The 20,549-nt window shown below is 37.2% G+C and overlaps 1 long non-coding RNA gene across 1 annotated transcript; it reads left to right on the top strand.

Moving 5' to 3' along the window:
• Positions 1-4,169: 4,169 nt before the first annotated feature.
• LOC118675454 lies at positions 4,170-17,075 on the top strand. The gene is made up of 3 exons (XR_004973917.1): positions 4,170-4,316; positions 11,270-11,309; positions 16,959-17,075. It is a non-coding gene; the product is annotated as an uncharacterized LOC118675454 (long non-coding RNA).
• The last annotated feature ends 3,474 nt before the right edge of the window (positions 17,076-20,549 follow it).

Here is a 20,549-nt window from a genome sequence, read left to right as displayed (position 1 = left end):
TAAGCAGTAAAGAGATTAAGATAAAACCAAGTGTTTTCTACTCAGGGAGACTTTTTGCCTTTGTAAAATGTGTTTTCTCTAACTGCCTTCTATTCTATATATTTACCTTCATTTTGGAAGTGTTAAAATTAAAAAAAAAAAAGTTTTCCTCCAATATGGATGGAAACGAGTCTAAGGTAAAAGAATATCATCCCCTTTGGAACAGGAAAATATGTTCCCTTCCACATATTAGACAATGGTCCCTATCCAATTTCACTGTCTCTGCCAGGAAACTTCCTGCTCATCTCTCAGGTGTCTTCCTTCTCGGCACTGCTTTACTCAAACTGGAATTAATTAATCCCTCCTCCCTCCTAGCCCTGTCATGTTCTGATTTGGGGTAGATGCATCTCACTAGATGTAAGATCTTCAAAGTCAAGGGCAGTTACTTTTAGCCCTGAACTCATCCCTGCCTCCATCATCAATGGGGTGTTCAGGTTAAAAAAACTTCAATATATGAGTTGAAAGGAGTCTCACCTATTCCTATTCAAAAACACACACACATAGACTGGCCATTTCTGATTAGAGTTATTGACTTTTGGTATAAACTGAGTTTACCATATAACAAAGAAACAGTAAGAATGAAACATTTAAAAGTCAAAAACTGGTATCTTATCCTGACCACTGTACTCTGTACATTTAAATTCTGATGAACCGACTCCCATACTTCATCTCCGGCAGCCATTTAAACCCTGTTTGGGGAAGTCCAGATGTGCCTGTGGCCATCCTCTCAGACTCGCTGACTTGGCTCCTGAGTTCTAGAACTATTCCGACTTCCTTGGTGTGGTATCCAGTTTTGCACGCTGCTCCTGCCTCTTGAGCACAATGACATTGGCTTTCCTGTTTCTGACTAATAGCACGGGGGTATCATGCTTCAGTCTACAGGGTTTTGGACCTCAGCACTGCACTGCACACTAGAAAAGTGGTTTTTGAAGAGTGGTTCCTGGACCAGGAGCAGCTGGGAATATGTGAGAAGTGTGACTTATACAGCTTCTCCCAGAACTGCTGATTCAGAAGTTCTGGGAGTGGGATGGTCATGCCCAGCAATCTCTGTTTTAATGGATTTTCAAATAATTCTTATGATGCCAAAATTTAAGAATGACCACTATAGGAAGTTTACCTAATTTCTTTGAGTCCTCAAATCTCAAATGGATGAATAATTTCCATTCTGTAAAGCGATTTCTGTGACTGATTAAGTCCTATAAAGTCCACTAAGTTCACATGGAAGGTGCTAAATAAACAGCTGAATCTGAACTTAATAGTCCTGTGCTAGTGCTGTGGGTCTGAGTAACCATAAGTTCACTTCACAGGGCCTTCTATTCACATGGGCTTTCGTGCACCTGTTTCACAAGACAGCAACAGTCCCACCTGCACTCTGGCAAGCTCTCCATCACCTGGCACATATGCTGTTCTGAGTCTCATCACACCTCGGTGAAGGAACACATGGGCCCATATGTCAGCCAACATGTTTATATTCTTTTATACAGAAAGAGGAAATATGTTTCATAATAAATATTTGCATACTTTGGAGAAATTTTTTGTGAGAGGGGAAAAAGAGAGAGACAGAAACTTTGGTTGGAGCAAGTAGTTGGAACTTTGTTCCTTTGTGATTTTTTAAAATATATTTTTATTGATTTCAGAGAAGAAGGTAGAGGGAGATAGAAACATCAATGATGAGAGAGAATCATTGATTGGCTGCCTCTTGCACATCCCCCACTGGGGATAAAACCCACAACCCGGGCTCCACAGCATACTTTAGTTGGCCTTTATGTACACAATGGAGATAGATTGCTTTTAGGAACAAAAACAAAAGGTTTTGTTTATTAAAACAATTATGATTCAATGATAATGATAGTATATGATATGATAAACTGATGTGCTCTCACTTCATTCTCTTCTTGTGTGTGTCTATTTAAGCCTCTGATATTCTTCCTTTTAGGCTCTGAAACAAGAAAAAGTATTGATGCAAAAATGAGCTGTCATAGAGAAAATGAGGAGCAAAATAAATAGGTAAATAAATAAATAGAATTATTGTTTTTATGTTTTAGAACACAATAGTTTAGGTGGAATAAAGAAAGATTTGGAAAAAGATGAGGCCGGGGAGGATTTTACCCAACCCCTTTTCCCCATGCTCACCCCCAGGAAATAAGCACACTAGATAAATATGATTCTCCAAGCTAGGACAGAAGAGAACATTTCAAGATGTAAAATACAAAAATTAGTCATCACTGAACACCTGCCCTGTTTTCCCCTTTCCTCCAGCCTCCAGCCACAATAGGGAACAAAAACCATAGAACCTCAGATACATGGGAGATCTAAGAATAGGAGAAACCCACCCTTACCTCCTACTGGTAACTCAGAGAGTTGATTCACAGATGGTCCCACAGCACTAAGTCATGGGAATCAGAGAGTACCGAATCATGCCAAGTTTGGTGCTAGGTCCTCTAAATACATTTTCTGAAAACAACCCTGTATTATTAGACTGTTTTTAAAAAATGAAGAAATGAGATTTAAGTAATAAGACCGTGGTTGCACAACAAGTATGTAGGAGAGGTGGCAAATGGAACCAAGTGGCAGATGGAGCAAAGAAGCCCTTGGTAACCTTCAGAGTTCTGCCTCCATACAACTTATGTGAATGCAGACAGAACACTCAGCCTTTCCTCATCAATAAAAATATGGGCATTTACTTTGGCTACATCACTGCCTTTGAGAGAATGGGCAGAATGGGGTATTTCGTATTTGTCTTGCTTGGGGTTCTCTGAGATTCTTGGATCTGTGGCTTGATTTCGTTATTTATTTATTTACTTAGTTATTTATTTGCAACATTTTTATTCTGTCAAGTATTTTTTTCTGAATCATTATTTCTATTTTGTTCCTCCTTCAACATTCCAATTACACATATGCTAGACTCGTGGTATTGTCACACAGCTCTTAGATGCTCTGTCTGTTTTTCTGTTTGTTTTTTATGTTTTTAATTTGTTTTAACTTTTTTTTTTTTCTCTTTGTGGTAATTTCCAGTTGATCTATCCTTATACTCACTGATTCTTTCCTTGGCTTTGTCTAATTTAATGATGAGCTTGACAAAGGAATTCTTCATCTCGAATGCAGTCATTTTTTATTTCTCATATTGCCATTTGACTCATGGTTTTCATTTCTTTGCTGAAATTTCCCAATAATGTTCATATGTTTTCCATGAAATTATGTACATATTAATCACAGTTATTTAAGCCCAACACTTGGGGCCTTCCTGGTTTTGATACTGTTAAAGTGATTTTCCTCTTGATGATGGGTTGTTTTCTTTGTGTTCTTGTAATTTTTAATAGAATGTCAGACATCTTATGCAGAATAATAGAGACTTCAGTAAATGCTATTTACTCCTGAAAACCAGCACACATCTGTCAGGCCAATAATGTGGGCTTTGAGAAAAATCTAGCCTCCAGAACTGAGGCAATAAATTTCTGTTAAATCTCCCATTTTTATTTGTACTTTGTTACAGAAGCCCTGGGACATTTTTTGAAATATGTTTTTTAATTGATTTTTAGAGAGAGAGGAATGGGAGGGAGAGATAGAAGCAATGGTGAGAGAGAAACATCCTTGATTGGCTGCCTCCCGCATGGCCCCTGCTGGGGATTGAGCCTGAATCCAAGCATGTGCCCTGATGGGGAATTGAACTGGTAATCTCCTGGTGCATAAATTGATGCTCAACCAATGAGCCACAGTGGCTGGGTGAAGCCCTAGGATATTAACATAGATTTTGGCACTGGGGAGTGGAGTGCTACTATAACAAATACCTAAAACTGTGGAAGCAGCTTTGGAACTGGTAATGAGTAGAAGATGGAAGAATTCTAAAGCACTTGATAGAAAAAGCCTTTGTTGACTTGAAGAGCTTATTGGTAGAAATATGTATATTAAAGTTGCTTTTTATTTCCTTACTAGGTCTCAGATGGAAACAAGGAACATGTTTTTAGAAACTAGAAGAAAGGTGATTCTTGTTATAAAATGGCAGAGGCTTTGAATTTTACTCTATAGGGTGAAAAGAATAAGTTATAAGTGGTAAATTCAGATATTTAGCTGAGGAGATTTCTCAGCAAGTGTTAAGGGTACTGATTAGTTTCTCCTTCTTGCTTATAGTAAAATGAAAAGGGAGCAAAAACATTGAAGAAGGAATTCTGCTTCAAGACTGCAACGCAGAAATCCTAACAGTTTCTAGCTTGCTGGCCTTCCCTGTGCATTTCAAACTCAAGACATCAACTCTTACCTGAATTTCCTGATATAAATAGGTATGTGACTCCTTTCGGAGCTATGTAAATGCAAGGGTAATTATATAAACAAATTAACTTAAAAGTGTTATAGTTGCTTTTTGCCCCTATACAACCACTGAATCCCACTGTCATGGGCTCGCTTCTGAGCCCATTTCACTGTGAAGTGATTTCTTGACAGGTGCTATGCTGCCTGATATTTCATGCTTGTGAATCAGACATTGTATAAGTCCCTGTATTACAGTGCTGGCTAAAGCTCTGCAAATAGAAAAGTCAACCCATAAAATAGATATCTATCTATTCCTCTGAGGATGGGCTGCTGGTCCATCTAGGATGGAAGCGACCCAATTTAGTTAACTTTCTCTGAAATGGCTGGTTGTGTTGGACATTTAGAGTCAACAAAAACTAGGTCAACCTTGGTAGAGGGGTAATCCATAATCCATGCTATTTGACTCATGCATGGCCTCCATTGATGTGTCCATCGATGTGTCCATCATACCAGTTTTGGGGCAGCTGACTATCAAGGCTGGCTTATGCCACTGGCTGAGTCATTTTGTGTACTTTGTTCTTCAACGCCTCTTCCCCGGTGGATGCTTTCTGGTGTGATTTAATGTGTAAACAAAACTTTTCATACTTAGTGGTCTCTCACATATAGGCACTCACATACCTCTATCTCAGGCCTCCCTGTCTCTCATCTTCCAGGCTTTGCCATTAAGGTTCCTATGATCTGGTCAGATAGTTAACTATTGCCCAGGATGATTTTTATATTTTCACTTTTCCTTCCACATAGTGCAGATCAGTTGTCAGCAAACTCATTACTCAACAGAGCCAAATATCAACAGTACAATGACTGAAATTTCTTTTGAGAGCCAAATTTTTTAAACTTAAACTATATAGATAGGTACATTGTTATTAACTTAATTAGGATACTCCTAAGCTGGCCTTTGCTAAAAAAGTCCTCAATCTGATTGAGGTACGTTCGCTGAGGTTTACCCCTTCCAACTCTCCCATCCACACTCGTCTTGTAGCCAGTCTAACTCAACTCGTGCATGAATCAAGTGCGCCTCCCCCGTGCTGTGTATCCCGCAGGCCACCTGCGCTGTGTCTCCCGTTGCCCAACCGACCTACACCTCTCACTTCTTCTAAAGCCTCTTCTTCAAAATAGGCTCGCCCACGCTGGAAACTACTTCTGTGCATGGGCCACGAAGTTTCAATTGCACTGGACATGCGCGCCCGCACGTGGTATTTTGTGGAAGAGCCACACTAAAGGGGCCAAAGAGCCGCATGTGGCTCACGAGCTGCAGTTTGCTGACCACTGGTGTAGATGAACAGGTTTACCGCTCATAGCCCAGAGTGAAGATTTTTCCCTTCCTGCTATTTTTCAAGTCTACACTTAAATTGGCTACAATGTAGATTCACATTTTCCCCAATAACCCTTTGTTCATCAAATTCATTTTGATGACTGTTTCATGGATGAACAAAACTGCAAATAATCAATCAAACAAACAAACAAAACACAGCGATCTTGAGAGTAGTTTGAGAAAACAGAAATTTGGGAACTGGTTCACTCATGACCAACTGGCAAGGAGGTCATATCCTGAGTGGAATGTGAGGGACAGATTCCTGGCATACTATTGTACTATAATTGTTGATGATTTCACTAGTGTGGACCTAGAAAGATATCTAGTGGAAGAGAATGCCCAGATCACAGTGGTTCTGGCTTCTGGTGTTTAAATACTGTCACCTCAGGTAATAGGGCCTTCATCATACCCCTTTCATGCCATCAGAACTAGCCTTTAGAGAGAGCCACAGTGTACTTTTGGGTGATGCTGATGTTTCTCTCACCAACACATTCTTGATGGTCTTGAGATCATTCTTGAGGTGCAGGCTTCAGTACATATTCCTTGTACAGATCCTATGGAATCGTGTCAGTGGTGGAAAGGATGTAGTAGGAAGTTTATGGTAAACCCTGTTGAGAGAATCACAACATAGGACCCTGAGATTCTGGAGCAAGGCAATGCCATCTGTAATAGAAACACCATTTATTTTGAGAAATAGTTCTTTATGTGTTACTAGGTCCTAATAGAAACAGAAGACTTGCTTGTGGGACACCAAAATAACATGGTCCTGGAAATACCCATTATGGGCTGGTCATGTCAGAGCCACCAATTTTAAGTCAGGTGGGTCCAGAAATGGTATGTTGTATAATGAAAATGGTACATGGGAGATTGATCTAAAGTGTGCGAATGATAAAGGGAAAGGGGAATGAGCCTTTAGGTGACTGTGCAGATACCTACAAGCTGCAAGAAGAGAAAGTGGGGGAAGGGGGATAAATAGGAAGAGCCTCAGACTACAGTGCAACTCTGAGAAAATATTAGCCAGGCTGATGAGAAGTCTCTAAGCAAAGGTGTTCTGTTAGAAGTGTCTCATATCAAGTGGGAACGGCCTGGCTTTAGAATCCCTGTTGTACTTAGTCATTGGTTGGGAGAAGTCTGGCAAAAACCTTGACTAAATATGAACGCTTTGTGGGGTCCAAAGTGCATTGGCTGGAGGCTGCCAGGCAGCCACGCTTCTCAGAGAAAGCTCTTCGGAATGAAGATCCAAATGATGCTCCCCTATTGCTGCCACATCTACTAAGTGGTCGGAATTGATTCCCCTTCTTTCTCCTTCTATAAGTTACACAGCACCCTCCTTGTGCAGAATCTTCACATATGCTATTTTGCTTCTGCTTGGAAAACTCTTCCCCTTCCCTCTATCATTCAACTGACTCTTTGGAGCACAGCTCAATCATCACGTTTCCATGGAGGCTTTCTTTGAATTTCCAAAGAGATCAGATTCCTTACAACATGATGTTATAACTCGCTGTACCTTGTATCCATGGTACTTATCAAACTTGGCAATTCCACATTAGTAAAGTAATTTTTTAAAATCTCCTCACTAGGCTGTAAACCTGGTGAAGACAAAGCCTTATTCCTAGTCTGTATTTCCAATACCTATCACAGTGCCTCGCATATAGAGAGCATCCAATGTGTGTTGAATAAACAAATGAATGAATGAATGTATGATTGAATTGTCTTCATTAAATTAAACTAATTTTTTTTAATAACTGAGAAACTCTGAGAGCCTAGGTTCATAAATCTGGATATAAATCACCATCGTCCTATGTATAGATGAAAGTACAGAACATTCAAAGTAATTGATGCCAGAAAATTATAGTTTATTAAAAAAAATTGGCTCTTTTTCCAGAATATGAAGTTAAACATAAGAAAAATATTTATTTTGGGAGAACTTTTCATATTTGGCTTCTTGGTCTTCAAAACTTTATAAAAGGGCATTTAATTAAAATTCTAGTAGTAAAAATAATTATATCAACATAACTTGATCACTCTTTATTATGTGCAATATATTATATTGCCTGTCATATGCATAATTTCACTAGAAATTCTCTCAACTAATATGTTAGGTATTATTATTATCCCCATTTTGTAGTTGAGAAAATGATCACTTCATGAAGTTACATATTTGCTTAAGATCTCAAGCATAGGTTTAGATCCATATTATCTGTCTTACTTCAATGACCATAACTATATCCACATCCTACAATTGCTTAAATTTTGAATTTCTTACCCAAATGCTGAATATTTCCTTCTTTCTGGAGGTTATTGACAGGAAAACTAATTGAAATTTTACTTAATTTGAGCCTTAATTCAAATAAAAGTTGAGCCTCAGATTCTCCTCAGCAGGAAAACATCTCCCTTATGAACACTAGACTGCTCCCACCCTTCCCCTCACCTATTTCTGCACCTGGATATTTTTCTTGTTTAATCTTAATAACAATAAGTCCAAGGCCAAACTTCCTGCTTGAGTTCCATCTTTTTCTTTGGGTCTCCTTTTAAGTAGTGTTAGTATAGTGGTGAGCATGGATTCCTTTCTTGGTTCCCCTTTTTAATGAATGCTACTAACAGGTTACCAGGTATTCAGGTTTGAAATGTCAAAGCTGCTCATGCCTTCCTCAAGCAATACTTAATGTGAGTTTACTGAAGATAGAGATCCTGTTCTATTATCACTATGTGTATCCTACACAGCATCTGGAGTAGAATAGGTGCTTAAGAACCAAATTTCATAGGGAAGGTGGGGGTGAGTGGGGTGGGCTGGGAAAGATTAACCTGGGGATTTATATGCATACTAGTGGCCTGTTGCATGGATTTATGCACATCGAAAGGAAACTAAGTAGAAGAAAGATTCGTGTGGTAATTATGTTGCTGCAAAAAATTACATGTCAAAATAGTATATATAATATATGACACAGTATTATAAAATTAAAACACACATGTGATTGGCACCAGTGAGAGCTTTATATGTATCAAGGATGTGCAAGTCAACGTTTATTTTTAAATTGCCAGTGTGTGTCATATGTACCAGCTGGTCGGTCTGTCAGGCGGTTGGACAGACGGATTGGTCGGTCACTTAGCCTTTTATATATATATATATATATATATATATATATATATATATATATATATATATAAATAGATAGATATATAGATATATAGATATATAGATATATAGATATATAGATATATAGATATATAGATATATAGATATATAGATATATAGATATATAGATATTCATAGCCTGTGGACACAAACAATAGTATAGTGAAGGCCTGGGAAGGGTAGATCCAGGCTGGAGGGAGGTCAATGGGAAAAACAACAAAGGGGACATTTGTAATACTTTCAACAATAAAGATAAATTAAAAGAAAAAAGGGGAAAAAAAGAACTAATGGCAGAATGTGCCGGAAGCCGGTCCATCCTTGCTGCTTGACACAGTCGCTGCAGGAAAGAAACATCTGCACAGCATATGTTTCAAGGGACCTGGCGTATATAGCATACTGTTCTTAATATGTTTGCTCCCCTTAGCGCTGTGTGTTTTAACCAAGGTCACCTCTCCAAGAAAGGTTGTTTCCCCAGGTAGGAATTTTTCCCTGAAGTCAGGGAGGGGATGCCTCTCCTAGAAAGGTTGTTTCCCCAGGTAGGAATTTTTCCCTGAAGTCAGGGAGGGGATGAAACTCCTTAACTAAGTGCCAGGCGGGTAGTTAATCACTACAAACAATCATGCTTAAGCTACATAATCTTTACTCCCTGGAATGGAGATAAGAAACGCCCTAACCTTTGTAATAGAAATTGACAGGATTAAAATCAACTGGGATAAATACGGATGTAACAAGACAATAAACAGCAGAACTTCTCTGGAGATCCAGACCAGAACTTGGCTGGAGATCCTGGCTAGAGATCCTGGCTAGGCTGCTGATCAACTGAACGCTGTCTCTGTGTCATTCCTTCTTTGCTGACTCCATCCACACCTTTGGGGACCTCTGGACCTGCTGGGGTTGGACCCCGGCAAGAATGTCTTCTTCTCCCTGGCCCCCGGCATCCATTGGAGATAAAACAATGTCCAAGGCTCCAGCGCTCTCCAGTGAGGACTAAATTCTGTTAACTGCAGTGCTTTCTAACTGGGGGTCAATCGATGTGTTAGTCAATCCTTTGAAAGTATGAAAAATGTTTGTGCCTGGGTGTATGTTGTCATTTTTTTAGGAAAGGGCACATGCTTCAAAATGTATAATAATCGCTAGTTCTTTGAATTTTGCAACATGGAGATCATCATCTTTAAGAGCAATGTCAGTGAGTTGTAGAGGCAGAATCAGATATCTGAATGCTAAGGAAATGGAAAATAAAAAGTGAAAACAGAAATAGGCTCAAACAAGAAGGAACAAATAAAGGTTGGTATAGGTTAAAAGGATATTATGTTTCAGGATGGGAGAGACTTGAACTGGAGAGGGGATATAAGAACTACATTCATGGACCACTGAATCTTGTCTTTTGCATAAATTATGTATTACTTTATTGATCATCTTGAAGATGGTAAAATAGTGGGAGGGAGCTAAGGAAACAAATGGAGCAGAAGAGTTGGCTTGGGTAGCATGAGAAACACCTCATTCTTCCAGACTTGAAAGGGGAAGGGATTAAAGGTACAAATACAAATGACCAGAGCCTAAGGTGATTAATACAGATGGCCTCAAATTTCTCTATCAAGTATAAGCAAGTCCTTAAACAGAGGTGAGGAGGTGAAGTTGGGTGTGGGACTTGAAGAAAATTGAGAAGCTTTTGAAAAATTACTGATAGGCTTTACTTCTTTATTTAAAAATATTTATTAAGACCTCTTATGTAGGTACTGGAAGTACATAGTTTTTATTCTCTAGGAAGTTGCCACATTTAATAAATTATAAGTTCCTGATGGGTATAGAACATGTTATAATTATTTACATATTTCTCAATAGTGCCTCAAGCACAGTAGGCAAATATTAAAGTTTTTGGTGAACTAAATTGAACCCACAAGAAATCTTGCAACTGTTAAGCACCTGAGGCTCTTGGGCCATGGACAGTTTTGGTGGGAGTTCTTTGTAACCAAATAGCATAGGTATACCAACTGGAAATATCGTTTGTAATACTTAGTAACAGAATACATTTTAGAGCAGAGTTTCTCATCCTTAGCACTACTGACATTTTGACTGGATAATTCTTTGTTTGGGGAACTGTCTTGTATATTGTAGGATATTTCGTAGTATCCGTAGCAACCCCCAGCTCCCACCCAGTCCTAACAAAAGTAACTACAGACATTGTGAAATGTCCCCTGGGGACAAAATAGGCTCAGATTGAGAACCCCTGATTTAGAATATTGATGATTAATTTGTGTAAAAATGTGCATAAAAACATTTTAATCCAGAAAATCCAATTATCATGTGGTGATTACCAAGGCTTGGCTGCTCCTCTTGTCTGACTGGTATTTGAATAGGTCCCATTTCTCCAGCAGGGAGAAGCCAAAGGACTCTCAAGTGATGATTGTTCTCTCCCTTAGCAGTTCCAAATGGATGGGTGCTCAAATTTTTTTTGATCTTTGCCTTTCTTCTTTCAGGATTGGAGAAAGTGAATTGTCCTACTGCTCATACTTTTCAGTGAGTATACCGATAGTCACACAGCATGTCCGATGCATGCAGTGAAATGTATGTTGGATTCAAAGTCAAAGTTCTTGGGTTTAAAACCAACATGGTTATATAACTTTGGAAAATCAATTATTTTCTTCTTTCATTGTTACACAATCCTATATAATAAAAGTGTAGTATGCAAATTGTCCCCTTCACTGGGAGTTCATCTGGGAGTTCAACCAGGGAGCGGGGCTGGCCGGGGGAAGGAGGCCCTGGTCAGCAGCCACTAGGGACCCTACCAGTGCACAATTTTGTGCACTGGGCCTCCAGTTGTTTTGATAATAATCTATGAAGAATAGAACTTTGTAAACTATAAAGCATTGTGAAAATTGAGAATTAATATTTCTTGCATATGTGCTTATATTCAAGGTGATCCCTTTTTAAAAATAATGCATTAGGGAGACAATTTAAAGAGAAAACTAAAGATATTTGACTCTCAATGAGTTGGTGATGACCAAAAGACAAAGCTGTTGCCACATTTTCAAGAGTTTGTAGACAGTGCTAAAGATGGGTGTTCTGGCCATCCTGGATCTTATTTATCCTACTTTTTTTCTTATTTATTGAACACATATTAAGCACCCTTTATATGATAGGTGCTTTCACTGAAATGGACTTATTTATTCTCAAAATATCTCTATGAGATGTGTCATGTTATTCCAGTTTGACATAAGAAGAAATTCAAACTCAGAGAACTTAAATAACTTAGCCCAGCTCACAGGACTAATAAGAAATAAGATTTAAGCTCTGATATTCAAATTTCATGACCAGGGCCTTTTCCACTAATTTGGACAATCACTCTATGGGAAATGTTTCATAATGAGAGTAATATATTTACTAGCTTTCCACTGATAAATTCTTCATTTCCACAATATGAAAAGTCTTGTGCAATACTACCTATAACAAAATTCCAAGCTATCGCCTGGTCACACTTCACGATGTGATATATATTTTAAAAGTACATTTTAAAAGTTTGAATTATTTTTGATTATGTAAAGCAGAACCATCATGTGGTCTGAGGCCACAGTTCATTAAGGGAGCATGCACATTGCTGGCAAAGGAAAACCAATCCCAACAGTTGGAGTTGCAAGCCATCTGTCTTTAGCTATTTCACATTTTGTCAAAAATCATGCAAGGTTGGAAAAGAACTGTGACCAACTAATATTAGTAAAATATAAAGTATGATGAAATGAAATTTTAAAAAGTTTATTCAGAGATCACATATATATTCTTTGACATTTTAGGAAGAACATTAAGAATTATGGAAGACTATATATATATATATATATATATATATATATATATATATATATTTATATGGAAGATATGTATCTGCCAATCTGCCAGCTTGTTGGAAGAAAAGGGACTTATATACAAATGTTTTATAGGTACAGAATCTTAGTTTCTTACATAAGTACTATAATTGCATTTAGAGACCATGTAACTGAACTCCATTGTCTTATAGGTAATGAAAATGAGACCAAAAGAGGTTAAGTGCCTTGCCCAAGATCATAAAAGACTAAAAATAGATGGAACCTAAATCTTTTCATTATATGAAAAGAGATATTTAGACTATTATTTTATTAATACCATTAAAAATACTGATAGCTTTGATTTATTTGATGCTTATGATTTTGAAAACTTTACATATATTATTTAATCTACACAGCAAATCTAAGTGGCCAACGTTACTATTGCCATTTAACAGAGGAAGAACTAAGGCTCATGAAGGTTAAGAAAGTTACAATATGGACTCTATACATATATACAGAATGATTTAAATTAATAACAAAGGAAATAAATTGGAAAAAACAAAACTTCCTTGGATTACTTCTGGTGCATCTAATAAATGATGAAAGGATGTTGAAATTAAAAAGAAAATCACCATTTGGCAAGCATCATGGTATTCATTCATTAAAGGAAAAATCATAAATTATTTATAAAACTAGTGAGTGAAACATTGATGGGACTAAGATATCTACCAGGACCCAAAAGTATTATACTATATGATACTTATTAATTACAAATATATTTCACAAATAATATGTTTCTTCTGACCTTATGCACTGAGAGGGACACATCACCTCTGGAATATCTTGTAAAAAATGCATAACCTGAAACTAATCATGAGAAAAATAAGAAATGAGGGACATTCTAAAATGTATCTTTTCAATAATGTCAATGTCATGAAAATCAAAGACTGAATGTAACATGTGAGTTAGGATTTTCTTTTGATATGGGGACAAATGGGGAAATATGAATGAAATCTGAAGATTTGATAATAGAATCAATCAATATAATTTTCCTAATTTTGTAATTGTACTATGTTTATGTAACAGAATACCATCATTTTTAGAAAACACACACTAAATTATTAATGGTCATTATGTCTGTAGCTTACTTTGAAATGGTTCAAAAAAGAATGTGTGTGTACATATGTACATGCATGGTAAAACAAATGTGCAAAGGTGTTATTTAAAGACTTTGGGAGAAGGCATAGAGGAATTCATTGTACTAGTCCTCTAAAATTTTTTAAAATCTAAAATCATGTCAAAAAGAAGTTAAAAGGCAGTGGATGGTTGGCTGGGAACAGATCAAGCAAAGAACTTGTATGCATATATATGTATAATCCATGGACACAGACAATAGTGAGCTGAAGGCCTGGACAGGAAGGTAGGGGCTGGCTAGAAGGGGTCAACAGGAAAAAAGGGGGACATATGTAATACTTTCAACAATAAAGATTTAAAGAAAAAGAAGTTATAATAAAAAGAATATAAATTTGCAACAATTCACATCCTTAGCTCTGGGACACTAATCACAGTCTGCTTGAGTTCAAAGGTTAGGATCTCTAGACTTCAGTGTCAGAGATTACTTCAAAAGCTCCAGTGAATACTGTGCATTTCCTCATCTTTTCATTTTATTTTATTGATTTTAGAGAGGAAGGAAGAGAGATACAGAAACATCAATAATGAGGGAATTATTGATTAGCTGCCTCCTGCATGCCCCACACTGGGGATCGAGTCCGCAACCTGGCATGTGCCCTCACCAGGAATTGAACTGCAACCTCCTGGTTTATAGGTGGACGTTCAACCACCATGCCACCTGGCCAGGCTGCATTGCCTCATCTTCACAGAGTAAGTCCTACCTCATCCATTAATCCTCCACTTATTAATGAAAACCAGAGAGTTCTATTTACTGAGATTAATATCTCTCACGTAATTTCACTAACAATGTTTCTTCCCTTTATCAGATAGGGCAATTCAAATGTGAAGTCCTGAACCTATTAATTATCCTTTGTAAATTCCAGTTTCTTCATCCAAAAGAGTGTGTAATAATACCTACATCAAGAATTGCGGTGAAGATTAAATGTAATCTTGAGGAGAAAATATCTACATTTTTAAATATATGGTGATTTTTCAAAACAATGTTAATTGTATTTTTATTTTCCATTTGATATCAACAAAGGGACATTTAATAGAAAAATGTTAAAATATGTACAAGACAAAAAGGTTCACCATAACCATTTGTTATCAATTATTTTCTATAAGTTCAGGACAAGAACAAAACATAAAAGGCATAAATATAGAAAAAGAAGACACAATGTTGCCATCAATATTCACACATACACTGATTGTTTCCCTATAAAATAGAAAGAATGTATTTATAAACTAACAGACATTATCAGGAAATTTTCCAGCATTGATCAAAATAATATCATCTGTAAAATTCATTGTCTTTCTGTGCTTTACCAATGAGTTATAATATTAACATTAAAAATTATATAACAATAATAAATGTTATCTAAACATATGCACCCATATAAGAAGAAATCTAAAAAATATGTTCAAGGCTTAAAGGAAAAATTATAAAATGTAATATAAGAGAATAAAAGGAGATCTAAAACAACTGAACATTATATATAACACTAGTGGCCCATTGCACAAAGATTCATGCAATAGGCCTTCCTTCCCCTGGCTGCCGGCACCAGTTTTCCTCCAGCACCTGGGACCCAGGCCTTTGGTCCGCCGCAGCAGCGAGGCTTGGCTTCTCTGCTCTGGCTGCTCCCAGCCCCTTCTTTTTTTTTTTTTCCAGCTCCTCAAGCAGAGGCCAGGGTTGGCTGGAAGCCTGGGTTGCCCCTGGTGACCCAGGCCCCCAGCCCCTCCTTGAGCAGAGTCCATGCCTGCATATGCAAATTAACCACTATTTTTGTTGGGTAAATTTGCATAGTTGCTTTGATTGGTTGGTGGGTGTAGCAGAGTGGTGGAGTGATGGTTAATTTGCATGCTTTTCTTTTATTAGTGTAGATGTTTATGGGTAGGAAGATTCAAAAGTTTAAAACTGTCAAGTTTTCTCAAATTTATTTACTCTTGTGAAAATCTTACCAAGGCTTTTGAACAACTTGATGGATTGATTCTAAAATTTTTATGAAGGAGGAAAAACTAAAATAAGCCAACATACTCTTGAGGGGAAAAAAAGCAGAACGTGGGGAACATGACCTATTGGATAGCAAGTTCCTTATATAAAGCACTAATAATTAATAGTGTTGTTTTAGTTTAGGAGCAGACAAATAAACCAATGAAATTAGAAATAGCAGAAACCAACTCATAAGTGTATTGAAACTTAATATGTAACAAAACATGCAGTGCATGTCATTGGGTAAAAAACAGACTACTTAATTAATGATACTGTATGTTATATCAGAAAAAAATAAGTTTGCTTTATATTTATTTCTCTATATACAAAAATCAATCTCAGATTAAAGACTCAAATTTGAAAGAGAACTATAAAATTTTAGAAGATAATATAGGAGACTATCTATGTTACCTTGGGGTAGGAGAAGATTTCATAAACAAGACACAAAAGCACTACCACAAAAATAAAGTTTTATACATTTAACTATTTTATAAAATATACCATATTTTATTTCCTAGAAGGGCATAAATTTTAAAGTCTGCTAATACCAAATTTTGATAAAAACGTAGAATGTAACAACTCATATTACTGTTGGTGACTATTTACATTTTACCACCTATTTGGGAAACAATTATTTTGAATTATCTTGTAACTTGAAGATACAACTATCTTCCTAATAAGAAATTCCTCTCCCAGATTTATACTTTAGAGAAACCCTTGCACATGTGTCCAAAGAGTCAAGTAGAAACATGTTCATTAGTTGGTAATAGCCAATAAAGGAGCAAAAACAAAACAACAACAATGAATGCCAGAGGAAACAACTCCATTAGCAAGAGGGTGGCTAAATACATTGAAGTTTACTAATGCAAGTATTAATGCATAGCAGTAAAAACCTGAATCAACTGAAGCAACATACATCAGCATTACTGGATAACGGAAAAACTCATTGACATGATCCCATTTATATAAAATACAAACAATATATTTTTAGGAGTATATAAACAATTTGAAAAATGATGAAGAAAAGGAAAAGATTGCCCCTTGCCCCTCATAGAGCTTGCTGAAGTTATTCTGATGGTGGCAGGAACTCCCTGGATAAGTATGCCCTAGAGCTTTCCTTGGCTAGTGGGGGAATAAGTGCTGATGAATAAATGTTCTCCATTTTTTCCTTTGGGACCTAGTTCTAAGTTGCATTTCATATTACTCCAGGGACAGAAGATCAAGGACCAGTCATCTTCACTAGTGACCAACTCAGTAACATCCTGATACCAGTTTTCCCTTCTTCCCTGAACCTTCACCTCTGCTCCTGAAGATAGCTTGGAGAATAAACCGTAAGCATGCCTCAGGTTCTGACCTTGGGGACCCAGACTGAGACAGAGATATGCATTATGCTAATTGCCTTACCTGCATTTCTCATGTACTTAAAATATCCACCCAGTAATATATTTATTCATATCACAATGATTTTATAGATAAAACTGGTGGCCCAGTGCATGAAATTCGTGCACATTAAAAGGGGATTAATTAGAGGAAATATTTTAATATTGTTATTTGCTCTTTCTCTATAATAGAAGTGTCAGAGATGAAAGAAAATTAGTAAAATGTATATGAAAATATTCCTGTCAGAGTCTGGGGTGCACCATGGGACCCAGGGTCAAGTCCCCTGGGTTGAAATTTTGAGAGACCCAGACCCAGCCGGCCCCACCCCCACTGGGCAAGATCCAGACTTGGTCGGTCTCACCCTTGTCAAGCCCCACCAGGTGGGGTCGCAGCCTCAGATCCCCTGGCCCAGCGCCAGGCAGGGGGCACAGCCTGAGGTCCCCCTTCAAGCTCCACCAGGCGGGGGGCATGGCCTGAGGTCCCCCGGCCTGGCACCAGGGTGGGGGGAGCAGCCTGAGGTCCTCTGTCAAGCCCCATGGGGGAGGGTTGGGGGGAGCGCAGCCTCAGGTCCCTGCTGATTGTTTGTTAAAGCTTGTTATGGGAACTCGGCCTCCGCTGTGGGTGCAGCCATCTTGTGTTATGGAAACCCTCTGCCTCCACTGTGGGCGCTGCCATCTTTTGTGGCAGAATGACGGTCAATTTGCATATTCCCTCTTTATTATATAGGATATCTTTAACTCAGAGAAATGAATAACTTGCAGAAGGTAATTCAAGGCACACAACAAGCAATTCATTGATGAAACATGGATTTGCCTTTCAAGTCACAAGTGAGGCTGGTTGCAAATCCTGTGTGTTTTCTGATACACTGCTCAAATTCTCAAATGCTTTGGGGAGATTAAATGAGGTCACCTGTGTGAGAGTTTTGGTATAGTTAGTTCTTAATAAAGGACTTTGAACTGTAGAATCCATTTCCTGTCTTCAGGAAGAGAAATGACACTACATTCCACTTCACCCTCAAAGTAACATTTAAAATTCAGGGGGGACTCCAAATCTCAAGTTCTGTGTTTCCTTTTATAATTTAATTTTTTATTAAGAAATTTTAATGTTAATATAATTGCAGGTATCCCCCTTTCACCTGCCCTTTAAGTTCTGTGTTTCTTGGAATATTTTGTTCATATGTGGAAATCTTGGAAGAGTTTGTATCAGTCAAAAACACTGTATCCTGGCCACCATGGCTCAGTGGTTGAGTGTTGACCTAGAACCAGGAGGTCAGGGTTTGATTCTCAGTCAGGGCACATGCCCGGGTTGCAGCTCGATCCCATGTTGCGCATGCAGGAGGCAGCCAATCAATAATTCTATCTCTCTCTCCCTTCCTCTCTGAAATCAATAAAAATATATTTAAAAAAAAAAAAAACCCTGCATTGTTTTATAAAAAAAAAAACTGTAGAGGGAGAAGAGAAATCAGTCTATCATATGATGGCACAATGCAGAAGAGCAGATGACTCTGATTGCCCTGCACCTTGAGTGCTGCAAAATTCTGGGAATTGGGATCATCTGTCATTCCAGACTTGTCATATTCCACTGCAATAAAGCATATAGTCTAATTTGAAAAGTTCTCTTGTGGAAAGTGTCTTAAAAATGTATATAACCTCTGTCCCAGTAATTCCATTAGGAATTTATCCAACCCAAAATATAAAGTGCAGAAAAAGATCTATATGTGGGATACTTATGGCAGCATTCTTTAAAATTATGAAAATTGGAATCAGCCAGTCTCTAGAAGACAGACTAGTGGTTAAAGCAATATAATACATCCACACTATGAAAGGTAGCAATCACATATTCAAAATATATTTTATATAGAACATTATTTATGGTATAATATTTGGTTAAAATGGGATAAATTAAATTGTATTTTGTAAAACAAGACCTCCACATTTCTATGAGCCTGGCAGATTAGACAGTAGTACATTTTTAACTATTTTTCTTTAATTGTTGTTTAATTAAGAACTAATTTTCTTTAATTATTTTCTTTAATTTTCTTAAAACTTTTAAATTTTTCTGATTTTTTATAATGGTCTCTAATAACTTATAGCTAACAAGAATACATGTTTTTAAAAGTTTTTTTTACTGTTTCTTAAAAATAAAATGTGTATCAACATTTCTTTAAGAATTTTAGTGTTATTAAACCATTTGACACAGGTAGATATTTGAGTCTGACTAATTTAAGAGTGGAAAGGACTGGTAATCAAGAAGATACAGGCCATATCCTTTATCAGTTTCCTGTTCCATTTATTTTTATTTTTGCTTTTACTTTATTTTCTTGACCCCCTGGAAAAGACTCCCCACCTTGTGGGCATCAAGCAAATCTAACCATGATACTCCCCTGAGAAAAGCCCTTTGATGGCTCACTATTGTCATCAGGCATAAGTCATTGCCTGCTTTAGTTAATTCTCTCTCAGTTGAAAATATCAGACCCAATATCAGAATCTCTAATAAAAATGATCATTGATCGCATTATATTCCTGAGAAGAAATATGGGTAGCTAATAGAATTGAAGAAAAACCTCAAGATCTGAAGGAAACAGAGACTCAAGTAATAAAACTGGGAGTTCAATGCTACCCTAACTTTTTTCATGTGAGTTTCACATTTCTTCTCTCTCTCTCTCTTTTCTGTTAATCTAGGCTTTATTTTCTACTACTGCGTTCAGGTGTTTTCCAAGTAGCAGGAAACATGATTGTCCTCAACCCCAGATTAGCAACTTTAACAAAAATGAAGGGCTTCTTTCTATCAACATCTATAAAGTATACTAATCTCAAGAGAGGATTCCATTGGACCTGTTTGTATCACATGCCCACTTCTATCCTGATCCCTATGTCCAAAGAACTAGAATACCATGGTCAATGGTGGGTCGTTATTCCCTTCAACCAGTAACAAGTGGAAGCCCCCTGCAAAGGGAATGGGAGTGTGCTTGGAGACACAGGGTGGTAATTAAGGTGCTCTATAAAAAAGGCTTTATAAATAGACCCCTGTCTACTTCTGAGATCTTACCTGCTGTCACATTTTTGTGTGCCATAGATTCTAAAGTAGTCTATGCTGGTTTACAGTCTGTGCTTTTGCAAAAGGTGTTTCCTCAATATGGAAACACCATGAATTGTCTACCTTTCTCAACTAGAAAATATTTGTTCTTTTAGTTTCACTGCCTCTAAAAGTCTCAGAGGTCTTTCCCAACTCCTGTTGGTAGATATTAATTTTTTTGGTATATATTTTCACTGTAGACTGAAGATGTATTCTGCTCTCATCTATAATAATAAAAGAGTAATAATGAAATGAAATCCATAAAAGATTGAAATTTGACTATATTAAAATTAGAAATGTTCATCAGAAAATATACTATCTCAAAGAAAGTATCTTAAGTTGGAT

Source organism: Myotis myotis, unplaced genomic scaffold (assembly GCF_014108235.1).
Source record: "Myotis myotis isolate mMyoMyo1 unplaced genomic scaffold, mMyoMyo1.p scaffold_m19_p_2, whole genome shotgun sequence".
In the NCBI taxonomy this organism is placed as follows: domain Eukaryota; kingdom Metazoa; phylum Chordata; class Mammalia; order Chiroptera; family Vespertilionidae; genus Myotis; species Myotis myotis.
Note: the sequence above shows the minus strand (reverse complement) of the source record. Positions and strands in the feature narration are given on the sequence as shown.